This window comes from Triticum aestivum, chromosome 2B, assembly GCF_018294505.1.
Source record: "Triticum aestivum cultivar Chinese Spring chromosome 2B, IWGSC CS RefSeq v2.1, whole genome shotgun sequence".
Classification (NCBI taxonomy): Eukaryota; Viridiplantae; Streptophyta; class Magnoliopsida; order Poales; family Poaceae; genus Triticum; species Triticum aestivum.
The window spans coordinates 574982564-574988563 of record NC_057798.1 but is presented as its reverse complement, the minus strand read 5'-3'; positions in this window follow the sequence as shown (position 1 = coordinate 574988563).

The window sequence follows — 6000 nt, the reverse complement described above, 5'->3', positions numbered from 1 at the left end:
AGGGTGCCGCCTGTTGCACTCCTAGCTGTACCCGCCTCCTCGTGGCATTCAAAAACCTACATTTACTAGCAAGATGCCCATGTGTTGCACGGAACATCAAGATGCAATTGTATGAGTAGTTTATCTTGTGGGAGAAAAGGATGCACGAGGGAAGGCCTTATTTGCAAATGTGGAGAGGGGTGTGGGTATCTTTTTTCAAAATTGCCATAGTTTCCTTCCTATCCATCAGATACAAATCGGACGGCCTATATTCCAGGATGGCAGGCACACCATCATCATCAACTCTGTTTTTTTAATAAGAGTAGAGATAGAGAAACCGGCGTGGAATGCGAGAAACCCACTCCAGCCACACATGTCCGTTTGGGAGCAGGACGCTGGCCAAGCTCCTCCTTCCACCATTTTCTCTGCTCTTTCGGCGGCATCCGACAAGCAAGAAGAGCAGTTCTTCGACATAAAAGCCGTCTGGGTGGCCCGATGAGCCCGAAAATTACGAGATGAAATAAGCTTATTGATGTCTACTACGAAACCTTCTTCTTGTAGACGTTGTTGGGCCTCCAAGTGCAGAGGTTTGTAGGACAGTAGCAAATTTTCCTCAAGTGGATGACCTAAGGCTTATCAATCCATGGGAGGCGTAGGATGAAGATGGTCTCTCTCAAACAACCCTACAACCAAATAACAAAGAGTCTCTTATGTCCCCAACACACCCAATACAATGGTAAATCGTATAGGTGCACTAGTTCGGCGAACAGATGGTGATACAAGAGTAATATGGATGGTAGGTATAGGTTTTTGTAATCTGAAATTATAAACACAGCAAGGTAGCAAGTGATAAAAGTGAGCGAAAACGGTATTGCAATGCTTCGAAACAAGGCCTAGGGTTCATACTTTCACTAGTGCAAGTTCTCTCAACAATGATAACATAATTGGATCATATAACTATCCCTCCACATGCAACAAAGAGTCACTCCAAAGTCACTAATAGCGGAGAACAAACGAAGATATTATTGTAGGTTACGAAACCACCTCAAAGTTGTTCGTTCCGATCAATCCATTGGGCTATTCCTATCAGTGTCACAAACATCCCTAGAGTTCGTAGTAAAATAACACCTTAAGTCACAAATCAACCAAAACCCTAATGTCACATATATACTCCAATGTCACCACAAGTATCCGCGGGTTTGATTATACGATATACATCACACAATCTCGAATTCATCTATTCAAACCAACACAAAGAACTTCAAAGAGTGCCCCAAAGTTTCTACCGGAGAGTCAAGACAAAAACGTGTGCCAACCCCTATGCATAAGTTCACAAGGTCACAGAACCCGCAAGTTGATCACAAAAACATACATCAAGTGGATCACGTGAATATCCCATTGTCACCACAGATAAGCACATGCAATACATACATCAAGTATTCTCAAATCCTTAAAGACTCAATCCAATAAGATAACTTCAAAAGAAAACTCAATCCATTACAAGAAGGTAGAGGGGGAGAAACATCATACGATCCAACTATAGTAGCAAAGCTCGCGGTACATCAAGATCGTGTCGAATTAAGAACACGAGAGAGAGAGAGAGAGAGAGAGAGAGAGAGAGATTAAACACATAGCTACTAGTACATACCCTCAGCCCCGAGGGTGAACTACTCCCTCCTCGTCATGGAGAGCGCCAGGATGATGATGATGGCCACCGGTGATGGATCCCTCCTCCGGCAGGGTGTCGGAATAGGCCCCCGATTGGTTTTTGGTGTCTACAGAGGCTTGCGGCAGGGGAACTCCCCATCTATCTTCTGTTCTGGGGTTTTTAGGATTTATAGGAAGGGTTGGCATCGGTTTCACTTCAAGGGGCCCACGGGGAGTCCATGAGATAGGGGGCGTGCCCTGGGGGGGGGGGGCTCCCTCCACCCTCTTGGTGGCCTCGGGACTCCCCTCCGATAGATTTAGGTTCCAATATTTTTTATATTTTCCAAAAATATTCTCCTCTGATTTTCAGCGCATTCCGAGAAATTTTATTTCTGCACAAAAACAACACCATGGTAGTTCTGCTGAAAATAGCGTCAATCTGGGTTAGTTCTAATCAAATCATACCAAAATCATGGAAAAATTATTATAAACATGGCATGAATACATCAAAAATTATATATATGTTGGATACGTATCAAGCATCCCCAAGCTTAATTCCTGCTCGTCCTCGAGTAGGTAAATGATAAAAACAGAATGTTTGATGTGGAATGCTACCTAACATATTTATCAATGTAATCTTCTCTATTGTGGCAAGAATATTCTGGTCCATAAGATTCAAAACAAAAGTTTAATATGGACATAAAAATATAATACTTCAAGCATACTAATAAAGCAATCATGTCTCCTCAAAATAACATGGCCAAAGCAAGCTATCCCTACAAAATCATATAGTTTGGCTATGCTCTGTCTTCATCACACAAAAAATTCAAATCATGCACAACCCCAATAACAAGCCAAGCAATTATTTCATACTTTTGATGTTCTCAAACCTTTTCAACTTTCACGCAATACATGAGTGTGAGCCATGGATATAGCACTATGGGTGGAATAGAATATGGTGGTTGTGGAGAAGACAAAAGGAGAAGATAGTCTCACATCAACTAGGCGTACCAACGGGCTATGGATATGCACATCAATAGATATCAGTGTGAGTGAGTAGGGATTGCCATGCAACAGATGCACTAGAGCTATAAGTGTATGAAAGCTAAAAAAGAAACTAAGTGGGTGTGCATCCAACTTGCTTGCTTACGAAGACCTAGGGCAATTTGAGGAAGCCCGTCCTTGGAATATACAAGCCAAGTTCTATAATGCAAAATTTCCACTAGTATATGAAAGTGACAAAATAGGATACTCTCTATCACGAAGATCTTGGTGCTACTTTGAAGCACAAGTGTGGTAAAAGGATAGTAGCATTGCCCCTTCTCTCTTTTCTCTCATTTTTTTGGGCCTTCACCTTTTTTTGGCCTCTTTTTTTCTTCCGGGGTCTCATCCCGACTTGTGGGGGAATCATTGTCTCCATCATCCTTTCCTCACTGGGACAATGCTCTAATAATGATGATCATCACACTTTTATTTACTTACAACTCAAGAATTACAACTCGATACTTAGAACAAAATATGACTCTATATGAATGCCTCCGGCGGTGTACCGAGATGTGCAATGAATCAAGAATGACATGTATGAAAGAATTATGAAAGGTGGCTTTGTCACAAATACGATGTCAACTACATGATCATGCAAAGAAATATGACAATGATGAAGCGTGTCGTAATAAATCGAACGGTGGAAAGTTGCATGGCAATATATCTCAGAATGGCTATGCAAATGCCATAATAGGTATGTATGGTGGCTGTTTTGAGGAAGGTATATGGTGGGTGTATGGTACCGACAAAAGTTGTGCGGTACTAGAGAGGTTAGCAATGGAGGAAGGGTGAGAGTGCGTATAATCCATGGACTCAACATTAGTCATAAAGAACTCACATACTTATTGCAAAAATCTATTAGTTATCGAAACGAAGTACTACGCGCCTGCTCCTAGGGGGATAGATTGGTAGGAAAAGACCATCGCTCATCCCCGACCGCCACTCATAAGGAAGACAATCAATTAAATAAATCATTCTCCGACTTCATGACATAACGGTTCACCATACGTGCATCACTACCAAAAAAAGACACATCCGTGACATTTTGGGCCGAACGTAAATTTTTTTTGTCATACATATGACACTTCTATGACGATAATTGTGACAAAACCTGATATAATCATAGATGTGGTGGGCTCCTACTTCTATGACAAAAAATCATGACAGAAAATGGGCTTTTCGTCCTGCGCGAGCTGAAGACGCAGCTGCATGACATTCTTTGGGCCGTCCATGACGGAAAAAACCATGGTAGAAGCGAGGGGGGAGGAAAATTTCGGGGAGTTGCCGGTTACGGTGGGAGGTCGGTGGCCGAGTGATGCGCGTTTCTCTCGTACACATGCGAGGCGTTGGCTCTAACTGAACCCGAGCGAGGTGTTGGGCTCTAACTGAACCCGAGCGATTGCACTGTAGGCTACGCGTTACTGAACCCGAGCGATCGATCGATGGCTGTTAACTGAACCCGATGGAGCGATTCCTTCGCTACTGCTGCTAACTGAAGCTCATCGATTGGATGAACAGTGAGCGTTGCGGGGGGGGGGGGGGGGGGGGTTGGATGAACAGTGAGCGGTGGCGTTGCCTCTGGATGAACAGGACCCCGTGGTGTGGAGGGCTGGATGAACAGTAGACAGTGGAGGGGTGGCCGTGGAGGGGTGGTTGAACAGGACCCCGTGGTGTGGAGGGCTGGATGAACAGTAGACGGTGGAGGGATGGATGAACAGTAGACGGTGGAGGGCTGGTTGAAAAATAGCCGGTGGAGTAGCGCGCGGTGGAGGCTGGATGAACAGGAGCCCGTGGAGGCTGGAGGAGGTCGATGGTAGCCCGTGGAGGTTGGAGGAGGTCGACGGTAGCCCATGGAGGCTGGAGGAGGTCGACAGTGGAGATGAACATTATCCCGTGGAGTCCCGTTTTGTGGTACGCCACACCCCTCCCGATGAACAGGACCCCCGTTTCGACCGTAGCACTCCAACACAAGTCCGTTTCGTCCGTTTTGCGGTACGCCACACCCCTCCCGATGAACAGGACCCCTGTTTCGACCGTAGCGCTCCAACACAAGTCCGTTTCATCCGTTTTGCGGTACGCCACACCCCTCCCGATCAACAGGACCCCCGTTTCGACCGTAGGAGGTCCGTTTCCTCCGTTTTGCGGTACGCCACACCCCTCCCAATCAACAGGACCCCGTTCCAAACGTAGGAGGTCCGTTTCCTCCGTTGTGCGGTACGCGAGGCCTCGTTTCCATCGCATGTTCCGTCCAAGCCCTCCCAATGAACACGACCACGCATTCCGTTCCGACCTAGCCGGTTGGCTCCCCATGAACACGACGACGACGCTGTTTCTCCGTTCTGACCCAGCCATGTACATATGCGCGAGTAGGCGTTCGAGACCCTGCCCGTATGTATGTACGTGGCCGTATTTTCTGTCTTGCACCCTCGCCGCTGTACGTACGTGTACATGCTACGTGCGCGCCTCTACATCGACACATGCGCGCCTCTACATCCACCAGTATATATGTATGTACACGTTCGCGACCATAATGACAACGCTACGTACGCTTCGACCAGGTGGGTCCCGACTGTCAGGCACTTCCTTGTGTGCGAAGATGTAGCTGGTGGGTCCCAGCAGTAAGGGGGGAGAATCGTTTTTTTTGCTCGAACGCACTTCCTTGCGTGCGAAGATGTAGCTGGTGGGTCCCAGCAGTCAGGGGGCGAATGTTTTTTTTGCCCGGACGCACTTCCTTGCATGCGAAGATGTAGCTGGTGGGTCCCAGCAGTCAGGTGGGCGAATCGTTTTCTTTTTGCCCGGACGCACTTCCTTGCGTGCGAAGGTGTAGCTGGTGGGTCCCAGCAGTCAGGGGGGAAACGTTTTTTTCGCGAAATATGGTGGCCCGCCCGATGGGTCCCCGCTCTCAGGTGGATGAATAATTATTTTGCGCGTAATAAGGAGGCACTTCCTTGCTGCGGCCATGGACCCAGTTGTCAGCCTCTCCATGTATAGTCCACGTCCGATGGAAGATGTTCCTTGACCACGTTGACCACGCCGCGCTGTGAACACCAGGGCGGTGGACGACGACGAGGCCTAGGAAGGGGACGACGCGGAGCCGGGGAAGACGCGACAGTGGATGCCCACGCGTAGAGGAGTACGAGGGTTCACTGGTTCGCCGCGGTGTGAGGCTGCCATCGCCGCAGAATAACAGGGGGTGTGGGTGAGTAGAGGGATGGCCTGGCCAGCGGTGGGAGTAGTAGGGAGCGGTGAGGCCTCCGCCGCATCGTAGCCGGCCATGGGAGGTAGGAGCACGAGGCACGACCAGCGCTGGTTTGGGCGGCTGTAGCAAGA